The sequence below is a fragment of the Ambystoma mexicanum genome, chromosome 9 (genome assembly GCF_040938575.1).
Source record: "Ambystoma mexicanum isolate Mex_15411 chromosome 9, UKY_AmexF1_1, whole genome shotgun sequence".
Taxonomy (NCBI): Eukaryota; Metazoa; Chordata; class Amphibia; order Caudata; family Ambystomatidae; genus Ambystoma; species Ambystoma mexicanum.
This window is the reverse complement of record NC_090931.1, coordinates 1,221,512,467-1,221,525,686: the sequence shown is the minus strand read 5'-3', so window position 1 is coordinate 1,221,525,686 and position 13,220 is coordinate 1,221,512,467. Positions and strand designations below refer to the sequence as shown.

At 43.9% G+C, this 13,220-nt stretch overlaps 1 protein-coding gene across 4 annotated transcripts in view; it reads right to left on the bottom strand.

The window, feature by feature from the left end:
* Nucleotides 1–13,220, bottom strand: part of MAP3K19 (mitogen-activated protein kinase kinase kinase 19) — a 749,356-nt gene that overhangs the window by 247,586 nt on the left and 488,550 nt on the right. The window lies entirely within an intron of this gene.

Here is a 13,220-nt window from a genome sequence, read left to right as displayed (position 1 = left end):
AGGGCTGGAAAAAAATATAGATTCCCTATGCCACCTGATGTTGATGGGTGGAGGAAAATCAATTGATTGGCTCATCCACTTCAAAAAGACTCTCCAAAGCGCAGGAGAGGGTGACCTTTGGGATAATCCTCAAAACCAGCCGAGGGGAAGGAGGAAAATAATAAGAAATTGAGTGATCCAAAGGGCAAGGGGTCAGTAGATGGTCGGCGGTATGAAGTTGAAACAAGAGCCTGCATATTTAGAACTTTGCTCACAAGGGGGAAAGTCTTATCTTGATTTTATTACACCATCATATGAAAAATCTCTATGTATACAAGTAAGATTGGCGGCTCTCCCTGTAGCTTCTTTCACACAATCTTGGAACGTTTCTATATCGGACCAATGTTTTATGTGTGTGGTGGCGAGAGAGTCAATGTTCTACTTTATGCTAATCAGTGTAAAAACAAAGCACCTGAGGAGTAGGTATTTCAAACCAATTTTGAACGATGTAGGAATCAGGGACATCAGATTAGCAATGAAGTTTCTATAACAGAGTTTGCATACTCATGTAATTTTTGCAATGGCCTGATTTACCCATAGATCTTGGCTGTTAAGTAATAAGCTGCTGAATCCAAATGGTAACTGAGTGTAACATTTTGGTAAAATCCCTAAGAGATTGGGGGCAATGCCCTCCTCTGTTGTTTCTTTTTATTGTTTAGTTTTAGTAAAACAACCCACATATGAATTTTAACAATTATGAATTGAACATGGAAATTTTCTTTTTCTTAACTAAACTTTTACCCATTGTTCAGCTCAAGAAAAACAGTCCACACATTAATTGTCGATTGTAATATTTTTTTTTATTTGGTATCCTTGTATGGATGTATATTATGTACTGACTTGAAGATTTTTATATCAGATAAAAGTATGTTTCCCGCGTTCCCGGTCCGAATGGCATCACAAACATGATGCTTAAGGAGTATCTGGTGGAATGGCCACAGTTATTATTTGAGTTATTTACGCATATAGGAAAGATTGGGATGGTCTCACAGTATTGGAGAACCTCGGTCGTGGTGCCGATTCTTAAGAAGGGTGACAGGTCTGATCCTAGGAATTATAGGCCTATTGCCCTCCTAGACACCGCAGGAAAGATCTATGCAGCTTTGGTGTTGAGAGCATTATCGGGGGTGGGTGGATCACTCTGGTAATTGGGATCTTCTGCAGTCAGGTTTTATAAAGGGGGTGGGTACCTCACGGAACATGTTCTTGATTAAAATTCAAAAAACACATGCTATTAGAAGAAAAAGCAAATTGTACCTAGAACTAGTTCAAGCCTTTCACACTGTCGACAGGCAGAAATTGTGGGTAAAAGCTTGAAGCATGAAGGTGCCTGAATGACCTTTTGGAGGCAATAAAGTGCCTATATACTGACACATCTTTTAAGGTGAAATTAGACCCTGTGGGTCTCTTTCTGAAACCATTTCAACTGTCAAGGGCCTTAAACAAGGTTGACCACTTGCACCAGCCCTTTTTAACCTGTTTATTTCTGACCTGACTAAAACGCTTTAGACGGTACATAGCTTCCCGCCTAAGGTGGATGGTGGATAGACTGCTCTACGTGGATGATTTGGTCTTAATAGACCAAACCCCTGTGTGTCTGCAAAGGCAGTTAAACGCACTGCAGATGTACGTTATAGAGAACGGTCTATCAATAAATGCTGCCAGAACCAGAGTGCTTATTTTGCAGCCACCATCTGGAAAGGTAACTTGCAAACATCAATGGTCCCTGGGCAAGGATACCTTGCTAAAAACAAATTACTTTGTTTATCTGGGGATGCACCTCGAAATAGCATCAGGGATGCCTCTAGAGAACAGGTTATGTGTTCAAAGGTGAGAAACCTGGCGGCTCAGGGGGATCATCTTAAAAAGATATGGAAGATTCTTTTTAATTGCTGTGATAGCCTTTTACTGACTGAAGGGGATGCCTGATCTCACTTACAGCGCAGAGGCTTTTTTGCAATTCCAGCTGGAGTGTGGGCAACTCTCAGGAGTCTACTCTAGAAAAGGATGTTGTCGCTTCCAAAGTGTTTACCCATTAAGGTCATAAGATCAGAGCTGGGCCTTATTTCCACAATGGTGGTATGTAAAAAAGTAACTAATAAAGGTTTTCCAGTCTCACTGCGCCAACACAATAATCAATCAAATGCTGCTTAAGTTGCAGATGTATTGCAGAAACCAACGAACAGCCCTTACACGTAAAAAAGTAATGCTGTACAGGAAATGTTTAACATCAAACCCAGTTAGAGGCTTTCCATCATAAAGGGGGCTTTACTGAGTGGTTCTGACCGCACGCTAAAGGAATGGAGGTATATTTGCAGAGCAATATTGAGTGATTTGAACATTTCCGAAGCAATTCTAGTTGCAAATCCAACCTCGGTGAAGGACAGATTATGGTCGAAAGACTGTATATAGTCCCAGGAGCAGACAGTCCTACAAACTGTACAGGCATTCGGCCCCCGAAAAGCATAGATATAATAGTCTGCCCCAATATCTAGCAAGATTCCCAGACATTAACTAACACACTCAATACATGAGATTTACATTAAACCTCTAGCCTACTAGAGAGATCATGAGTGTGCATAGCAGGGATGGAACGTTTCACGCTTTGTGTATCTTGTGCAAACTGATCAACACAAAAAAGACCTTGAAACATCTGGTTTTATTCTGTACATCACTGACAGAGTTAAGAACGAGTCTTTTAGGTAAATGTATCAATTACCCGAGTTCGAGATGCGCTGAGGAATGGTGGTTAGCATTCATGCACAGACTCCAATGTTAGCTCTTTTTGCTTTTTTAAAAGAGATATTTACACTCCTGAGCCAAATTTCTTAAATACTGGGAGCTCGTTTGGGTGTATCTAGGAGCACAATCGTTTTTTATGTTGGTTTTACTGTTGACAAGAAAATTGTTAATGCATTGTGGGGCTGATTTCAATGAAATAACCTTAAGGAAATGTATGTCCTTTTCTTTTTTTTCTCCTTTTTTATTCTGTATTTTGTATTCTGTGAAGAATGGTAAAAGGTTTTAATTTGTAAACCAAATGGCAATAAAATAAAATAAACTTTAAAAAAAATGATATTCTTTAGGCATACCAGAACATCCTGGAAAGCGCTAATGTATGATTTAAGTTCTTTCACAAGTGGCAAAAACTAAAGACCAATAAAAACTAAAAAGAGAGTGGTGATTGACCCAAAGATGAGAATTTTTTTTACCTAGTGAGTTTGATATATATTTGAATAGAAGGGTTGATATTTATTTTACCTGCTCTGATACCAAATGTTTTGTGTCCAAATGCTGCAGGAGTAGATGTGAAACTTTGAACTGGGAGATCTGGGACCCAATACTGGCTTCCCTGCATCAGCAAAAGTAAGCAATAATCCCGAGCCGCGGGGGAATTACTGAGTCAGGTAATGCCCTGGGCCCATAGTTATAGGCCCGAGCAAAGCCATGTGGTCATGAGTCGATGCCATAAATCATCTGTTAGAACAGCAGAGGTTGAATGAATAAACCGCTCAAAGCTTCGCACCCTGAGATTGAGAAATGCAGGGCATGACATCACCAAATGAAACAGTGACTAAATAGAGTCTGATCGACACATTTTGCAAGTATGCAGTTATTTCTTAATTCCTACTTTGGGGCCAAGAACTGCTAATGTGGGAAGGCAGTTCAACATAACCTTTAAATACCAACCCCTATATATAGAACATGGAAACTTTGCTAGATACATTTTTAGGTTTTTTGCAGGCAGCTATAATAGACCCATCCCTGCATACAGAGTTAAGTGACCAAGATGTAACAGGCCCGTAGAACTGTCCCATCTTTTAATTTTGTTCTTAACAACAAATTCAGATTCTGACCCATGCAGATCTACGATTGTGCGAAAGTGATTGCATGTTTTCCTTAGATTTTTCAAAAATGGGTGTGTGTCTTGTGGCAGTAGGGCATTTAATTGGAACCCAGTTGAGCACTTGCCTGCTCTTTCGAGGGTTTTGATCAAAAGTATGGACTTGCCGATGTACTGAGACCACCATGATGTGAGACCTAGTTCCAGTGTGACGATACTGATTGGGACTGAAGTCGGAAGACCCAACACAGGTTTCAAGATCTTCCCTTCAAAAACATCTAAACATTTCCTATCAGTAATATTCATCAACTCACACTCATACAGGACTATTGGGGACATGTTTACTCTATAAAATTGAATCAATGGAGTCAGAGAATAGAGACACAATTTTCCATTTACCATCTTTAGCATTGACATATATGACAAGATCTTCTCTTCTATCCTCGCTACTTGTTTTTCGCGCTGATTTTTAACTGCAATCTCAAAACCTAAGTAGCAAATTGAGTCCACTCGCTGTATTGTGACATTGTTCAGCTTCCACGAGTACTCCTTACACTTTCTTTTGATGGTACTAAACATAGCGTACAATTTTTCGGTGTAAATTTGCAAGGAGTTTGCTTTGAAATAACTTTCAACCCCAAGAGGTTGTTGTTGAAGGCCAATCTGGGCCCAGATGTGTGATGGCAGTCTGTTTAGTCCCTATTAAGGAGGGAACCCTGATTGGGACTTACATGCTAAAGACTCAAACTGTTAAACCAAAGAGAAGCCATCGTTTTGCTACAGAAGTTTGACTTACGTAAATAGCACCAAAGAACCTTTGTGGCGCCTTGTTCTGATCCTACTCAGCTGCGATAGATCGTAGCACCAGGGCATATGAGGCTATACTCTATATATGAAGCCTATGGCAGGCATATGAGGCATAAACTGTTATGAGAAGGCATTTGTGCAGCCTCTTTTACATGCTAGTTGTTTCGGGTATATGGGGCATTTACTAGCATAGGATGGCAATATAGGAGTATTTCGGGATGCACTTGCCATATAATGGCAGCAGTTGGGCCTTGAAGGTTTTACATTACATATAAAAACTACACTTGGCATGCAGGACTATACATGATCAAGGTGGCAGTAAAAAGCCTTTTGATTGCTTTGGTAACTGTCCTTGCATTACTGTAGTGCTTAATGTGTTTTTTTACATTGGTAAAGTCACTTTCTATAATGTCATTAGGGTCACAGCGCATGTTACTTCAATAGCTGGGATACTGTCAGGTCAAACGTAATGTGGCTTCGCTTTTTGTATCGCCATCTAGGGGAGCATGTTGTTATGTCCTGGCACCCAGGCCAGGCGGACCGAAACTGGGGGCACCCAGAATACAGGACGACTGCGATCACACAGCCGGATTGGAGACAGGGGTCATCCTGCCTACATCGGGAACACCCAACGTGGCATCAATGCTGCAGACATATCCGGACTGGGGGCACCTGGTCAGTCCATGAGCACATGGTCTCCTTTGTTGGCTGGGGGCTCCCAGGCCATTCTAAATCACACTGCCAGTGTTGCCCAGCCTGGGGCACCAGCATCAGCACGCAGAGTTGCCCAGCAGGGGCTCTGCATCCGATCACGGATAGGAGAACAGTGTTGCCAAGCAGGGTCACCATCCATACATGGTAGCGCCTTCCCCTGGTATACAGCGCTGCGCACTGTAAAGAAGACACATCAGGCAGCAGTCAGCTCGTTCCAAGACTAATAAGCGGGAGGCTGCTCATTCTTTTTATTGAATGAACTCACGTGGTCACTGCCACGAGACATGAGCACGAGCCCTGGGAGAAACCATGCTCCCAGGAGGGGTGACACACTGCACTCCTCCTTTTCCATAAGGAACAAATAAAAGACAAGCATCACTGGAATCAGATCAAATTAAATCACTAACAGCGGTCTTGTCATTATGGGTGAGAACAACACTCGTTACACGCGTAAAACATGCATTTAGCATGTACTCATCTTTGGGGGTGACGGGGTTGATGGCACGTTGGGGGTTTCACCACATTATCAAAGGACACTTTATTAACCTGGGTGTGTGAGATCTAAAGCCACTGAAAGACACCAATGAGAGGTCCTGGCACCACATAAAGCACATCCACACATATGGATGTTCTCAACTTCACATTGCCCATTGACTGGGCCATTTTAAGCAAGTCCAGGTTTGAAGACTCGCAGCCTCCCAGCCTTCATGGGGTTGTCTATGGCGTCCATCTTGCACACTCGTGGAGTTGCAGGAAACCAGTTCATACCTTTGCCAGTATCAGTTCAGTTCAGGACGGTCATACAACAGTTAAGTGGCAGGCAAAGCCGCAGCTGGGGAGGCCCAGGGGCCACATCGGCCTAGTCCATATACATTGGGGGCCATCGGCGGCAGGGTACTGGTGACGGGGCGACAGGCCACTCCTTACACTTCCCTTCCCACATGGGGCGGCTGGCAGGGAGACACTGGTGGCAGGGTGTCTGGGCCACAGGCCTAGGAGGGCGCACAAGCACTCATGAGAGCTGCAACCCTACCTTTCCATTCGTTCTTTTTTTTTTCTTTTATACAGCCACCACCACTTGTCCCTGGAACTTCAACAGTCCATAGGGCCATTTCTCCACACAGATTGCTTCCCTTATACACTGCTGATCCTGCAGTGGCAATGTTTCCACTTTTTGCCATTTATTTAAGTCATTCAAACTCACACCGATGGCCCCAGGTCTTCAGAGGGCTTTGCACACTTCCTCCTTCATGCCCGGCGTGGTGCGCTGGTCTAAAACGCTTCATTTTCAATATTTCCATATCACCGCCTTCATGGCCCGGGCCTGATCTCTGCTCCGACGTAGAGCACTGCATGCCTCACCGCCCAGTGGTCTGGGTCTGACGAGGGCCCATGTGTTTTTGAATGCTGACACGGAACATGTTATTTCTATCAACGGGGGTGCCTGGGATTGTTGCCTGGGGTATGCAGCCACCCACAGGACTTTCCCCTCTTCGCTCTGGATCGGAGCCACCTACACCAACTGCTGCTGTTACCTGCTGGGGTGGGGAGGGCGGGCACGCACCTCCTTCTTACCCCCGGCGGGAAATGCCATTCTTTCCGTGGCCGCTCCATTTCTTCACCGGCGGGCGGCAACCCAACTCCTCACAGTTGCGGCCGACGCCGCTCCCTCGCATCAGAGCGGCCAACCGGCAGCCCGCACCATAAGAGGCACCGGGGCCCAGGCCACCTCCTTTGTCGTGCGGCCGAGACCGTACTCCTTCTCGCCACGCAATACAGCATGGGGGCCGTCACTCCTCATCGCCATTGTTATGTCCTGGCCTGGGGGAACGCAGGCAGGGCAGACCGAAACTGGGGTCACACAGAAGACAGGATGACTGCGATCACGCAGCCGGATTGGAGGCAGGGGTCACCCTGCCTACGTCGGGACCACCTGACTTGGCACCAATGCTGGGAGCACCGAGCAGACATATCCGGACCGGGGGCACCCGGTCAGCCCATGAGGAAATGGGCTCCTTTGTGGCCTGGGGGCACCCAGGCCGTTCTAATCACATTGCCAGTGTTGCCAAGCCTGGGGCACCAGCATCTGAAAGCAGAGTTGCCCAGCAGAGGCTCTGCATCCGATCACGGATAGGAGGGCAGTGTTGCCCAGCAGGGTCACCATCCCGGTGTCGGGCCATGTATGGTAAGTCCTCTGCCTGGTACGCAGCGCTGCACACTGCAAAGCAGACACATCAGGCAGGAGTCTGCTCATTCCAAGACTAATGAGCGGGAGGCCGCTCAATCTTTTTATTGAATGAAGTCACTGCCAAAAGACATGAGCACGAAACCATGCGCCCAGGAGGCGTGACACAATGCACTTGTCACTTCCGCTCCCCCAGCATTTTAGTCAATCGGCGTCACTGCATTTCCAGAATATTCCTGTATACCCAAATTTACATTTATCCACAATAAACCATACAAGTAATCTTGAATGTATTTTTTTTTTACTCAATTGCATTCTTTTTTTAAAGAACAACAGAGGATAATAATAACACCAACATCATTCCCACAACACATCTCATCTACGTGTATACCAAATCCTCCATGACTTAATGAACCATACTCTGCAGAGCTGCTGCAAGAACTCGAAAGTGTACACGTCATGAACCTCTGGCAGTCGTGTGACACAGGTCTCCAGGAAGTAAGCACAGTGATTGCGCATTTACCCTTTATCTATTGGCTCCAGCGTGCTGTGCCCGCCATCTGTGTTAGCATAGTACATGCGGGGATATCGCTAAACTGGGTGCAGGTGCTAAACGTAGTCTGCCTTTCTCGAATGAATAGTAAAAACGCAGTTCCCACAAGCGCGTGAAAAAAGAGGTGTCCCATGACAAGCGAAATAAAAAAGGACTGATACATGACCTTTGTACAAGAGACAAAAGAACTCCTTCTGCTGTGAAATTGGAAACACTGGGGCGAGCAGGGGATACCGTCTGCTGGCAAAAAACTAAAATCCTTCATTTAGAAGCCAAACCAGTCAAACCTGATCGTTTAAGTAAAATTAAATGCGATTTTGTAAAACAACAACTTTATTTGCAATAATATATATATATTTACATGAGTACGCTTTGTAGAGTGAAAGGTTAATTTCAGCTTCCATTTGCCTATATTTCCCCACTGTGCCAACATTTTGGTTTTCCATTTGAAAAGGGTGGCATTTCTTAATACATGGAAACAGACCATTACCCAAAAAAAAACAAATGATGTTTTACGGAAAGTAAAGCTTTACTCTGAATCCTGGAGAAAAAGAAACGTGGTAACTTAGAAAAAGTAATGTTTGTTTGGTCTCTTGCAAAAAGAAAGGATAGTAGAAAACTTTTGCAATATATGGTTTACACACATTTTCAATCGGGGCAGCTGGGAAACTAGCCTTTCAGATGTTTCCTGAAGCTCAAATGGTCACCCCAGAATCAATAGCAATACCATTTAAATCCTTTTGCAATGAAACACAATCATTTGTAAAACCAAATGGATAAGTACAGCTTCAAATGCCGCAATAATGCCATCATATACCTGGTATAGTCACCATATTGCAATGCATAAGCCCCATGTGTTTTATCATACGCTAAAGGCAGTGGTGGCTCGTCCATAATGGGTGAGGGAGCAGCGACCCACCGAAACAGCCAAAGAGCCAGCCTAGTGAAAACACTGAGAGCTCCCCCAGCTGCATTTTGCAGCTAAGGGGGCACTTCTGGGCTGGCTCAAACTGTTTTTGTTCCCCCGCATGCGTGTCGATTGGCGTTTTGCTTCCCCAGCCTTGCATAGCCCATTGCTGATGCTGGCTGGAGAACGGCGTGTTTGTATGTGTGAGGGGGTACTCCTGTTCCTCCCTGCACATACAAACAGATTGGATCACCATGTGATGAGTGGTCTGGCTCCTGCATGGATGAGCAGGAACAAGGAAGCGCTCTTTGCTTCCTGTTCGTGTTGCGTGAGAGCTGGAGCACTCGTGGAGAAGCATCAGGACCGGGGCAGAATGTAAGTTAATTCAAATATGTGTATGTATGTGTGTATGGTTCTGTTGTGTGTAATGGGTGAGTGTATGATAATTGGGCATCATGCAAACACCCGCTATCCCATGGCCTAAAAAAAATCAAATGATGTTTTACGGAAAGTAAAGCTTTACTCTGAATCCTGGAGAAAAAGAAACGTTGTAACTTAGAAAAAGTAATGTTTGTTTGGTCTCTTGCAAAAAGAAAGGATAGTAGAAAACTTTTGCAATATATGGTTTACACACATTTACAATTGGGGCAGCTGGGGAACCAGCCTTTCAGATGTTTCCTAAAGCTCAAATGGTCACCCCAGAATCGATAGCAATAGCATTTAAATCCTTTTGCAATGAAACACAATCATTTGTAAAGCTTCAAATGCTGCAATAATGGCATCATACACCTGGTATAGTCACCATATTGCAAAGCATAAACCCCAGGTGTTTTATCATATGTTAAAGGCAGTGGTGGCTCGTCCATAATGGGTGAGGGAGCAGCGGCCCACCGAAACAGCCAATGAGCCAGCCCAGTGAAAACCCTGAAAGCTCCCCCAGCTGCATTTTGCAGCTGAGGGGGCACTTCTGGGCTGACTCAAACTGTTGTTGTTCCCCCGCATGCGTGTCCATTGGCGTGCGCCAGCCGTGTGCGCTAAACAGCATTCTGGCGCGCCGCGTATTCATGGAATTGCCAAGCAATCTTGAGCGCTGGCACAGAGAACATCCCGCTGCACCAGTTACGCCCCCAAGAACACCCCTTGCGCAAGGAAAAACCATTGAAATCCCAAATGCAGCGCAAAGGGCAGCGCTAACCCTGGACCAGCTAACAGGGCCGCTACACTGCAATTGCGCGAGCAGGGAACGAGCATTTCTGGGGCGCGCGGGAAGTTTCACACGCGATAGGCCTTGGGCGAGCGGGGTACCTGTATTTCTGGGGTGCGCGGGAAGTTCCACACGCGATTTGGCTTGCAGAGCGGGGTACGTGTATTCTAGAGAACAGGTTTTGTGTTCAAATGTGAGAAACTTTGCGGCTCAGGGGGGATCATCTTAAAAAGATATGGAAGATTCTTTTTAATTGCTGTGATATCCTTTTATTGACTGAAGGGGATTCCTGATCTCACTTACGGCGCAGAGGCTTTTTTGCAATTCCAGCTGGAGTGTGGGCAATTCTCAGGAGTCTACTATAGAAAAGGATGTTGTCGCTTCCAAAGTGTTTACCCATTCAGGTCATAAGATCAGAGCTGGGCCTTATTTCCATGTACACAATGGTGGAATGTAAAAAAGTAACTAAAGAAGGTTTTCCAGTCTCACTGCGCCAACACAGTAATCAATCAAATGCTGCTTAAGTTGCAGATTTATTGCAGAAACCAATGAACAGCCCTTACATGTAAAAAAGTAATGCTGTACAGGAAATGTATAACATCAAACCCAGTTAGAGGCTTTCCATCATAAAGGGGGCTTTACTGAGTGGTTCTGACTGCACGCTAAAGGAATGGAAGTATATTTGCAGAGCAATATTGAGTGATTTGAATATTTCCGAAGCAATTCCAGTTGCAAATCCAACCCCGGTGAAGGACAGATTATGGTCGAAAGACTGGATATAGTCCCAGGAGCAAAGAGAGTCCTACAAACTGTACAGGCATTCGGTCCCCGAAACGCATAGATATTATAGTTTGCCCCAATATCTAGCAAGATTCCCACACAGTAACTAACGCACTCAATACATGAGATTTACATTAAACCTCTAGCCTACTAGAGAGATCATGAGTGTACATAGCAGGGATGGAACGTTTGATGCTTCGTGTAGGTTGTGCAAACTGATCAACGCAAAAGAGACCTTGAAACATCTGGTTTTATTCTTTACATCACTGACTGAGTTAAGAACGAGTCTTTTAGGTAAATGTATCAATTACCCGAGTTCGAGATGCGCTGAGGAATGGTGGTTAGCATTCATGCACAGACTCCAATGTTAGCTCTTTTTGCTTTTTAAAAAAAAGATATTTACACTCCTGAGCCAAATTTCTTAAATACTGGGAGCTCGTTTGGGTGTATCTAGGAGCACAATCATTTTTTATGTTGGTTTTACTGTTGACCAGAAAATTGTTAATGCATTGTGGGGCTGATTTCACTGAAATAACCTTAAGGAAATGTATGTCCTTTTCTTTTTTTCTCCTTTTTTATTCTGTATTTTGTATTCTGTGAAGAATGGGAAAAGGTTTTAATTTATAAACCAAATGGCAATAAAATAAAATAAAATAAACTTTAAAAAAATGATATTCTTTAGGCATACCAGAACATCTTGGAAAGCGCTAATGTATGATTTAAGTTCTTTCACAAGTGGCAAAAACTAAAGACCAATAAAAACAAAAAAGAGAGTGGTGATTGACCCAAAGATGAGACTTTTTTTACCTAGAGAGTTTGATATATAGTTGAATAGAAGGGTTGGTATTTATTTTACCTGCTCTGGTACCAAATGTTTTGTGTCCAAATGCTGCAGGATTAGATGTGAAACTTTGAACTGGGAGATCTGGGACCCAATACTGGCTTGCCTGCATCAGCAAAAGTAAGCAATAATCCCGAGCCGCGGGGGAATTACTGAGTCAGGTAATGCCCTGGGCCCATAGTTATAGGCCCGAGCAAAGCCATGTGGTCATGAGTCGATGCCATAAATCATCTGCTAGAACAGCATGGGTTGAATGAATAAACCGCTCAAAGCTTCGCACCCTGAGATTGAGAAATGCAGGGCATCACATCACCAAATGAAAAAGTGACTAAATAGAGTCCGATCTACACGTTTTGCAAGTATGCAGTTCTTTCTTAACTCCTACTTTGGGGCCAAGAACTGCTAATGTGGGAAGGCAGTTCAACATAACCTTTAAATACCAACCCCTATATATAGAACATGGAAACTTTGCTAGATACATTTTTAGGTTTTTTGCAGGCAGCTATAATAGACCCATCCCTGCATACAGAGTTAAGTGACCAAGATGTAACAGGCCCGTAGAACTGTCCCATCTTTTAATTTTGTTCTTAACAACAAATTCAGATTCTGACCCATGCAGATCTACGATTGTGCGAAAGTGATTGCATGTTTTCCTTAGATTTTTCAAAAATGGGTGTGTGTCTTGTGGCAGTAGGGCATTTAATTGGAACCCAGTTGAGCACTTGCCTGCTCTTTCGAGGGTTTTGATCAAAAGTATGGACTTGCCGATGTACTGAGACCACCATGATGTGAGACCTAGTTCCAGTGTGACGATACTGATTGGGACTGAAGTCGGAAGACCCAACACATGTTTCAAGATCTTCCCTTCAAAAACATCTAAACATTTCCTATCAGTAATATTCATCAACTCACACTCATACAGGACTATTGGGGACATGTTTACTCTATAAAATTGAATCAATGGAGTCAGAGAATATAGACACAATTTTCCATTTACCATCTTTAGCATTGACATTTATGACAAGATCTTGTCTTCTATCCTCACTACTTGCTTTTCGCGCTGATTTTTAACTGCAATCTCAAAACCTAAGTAGCAAATTGAGTCCACTCGCTGTATTGTGGCATTGTTCAGCTACCACGAGTACTCCTTACACTTTCTTTTGATGGTACTAAACATAGCGTACAATTTTTCGGTGTTAATTTGCAAGGAGTTTGCTTTGAAATAACTTTCAACCCCAAGAGGTTGTTGTTGAAGGCCAATCTAGGCCCAGATGTGTGATGGCAGTCTGTTTAGTCCCTATTAAGGAGGGAACCCTGATTGGGGCTTACATGCTAAAGACTCAAAC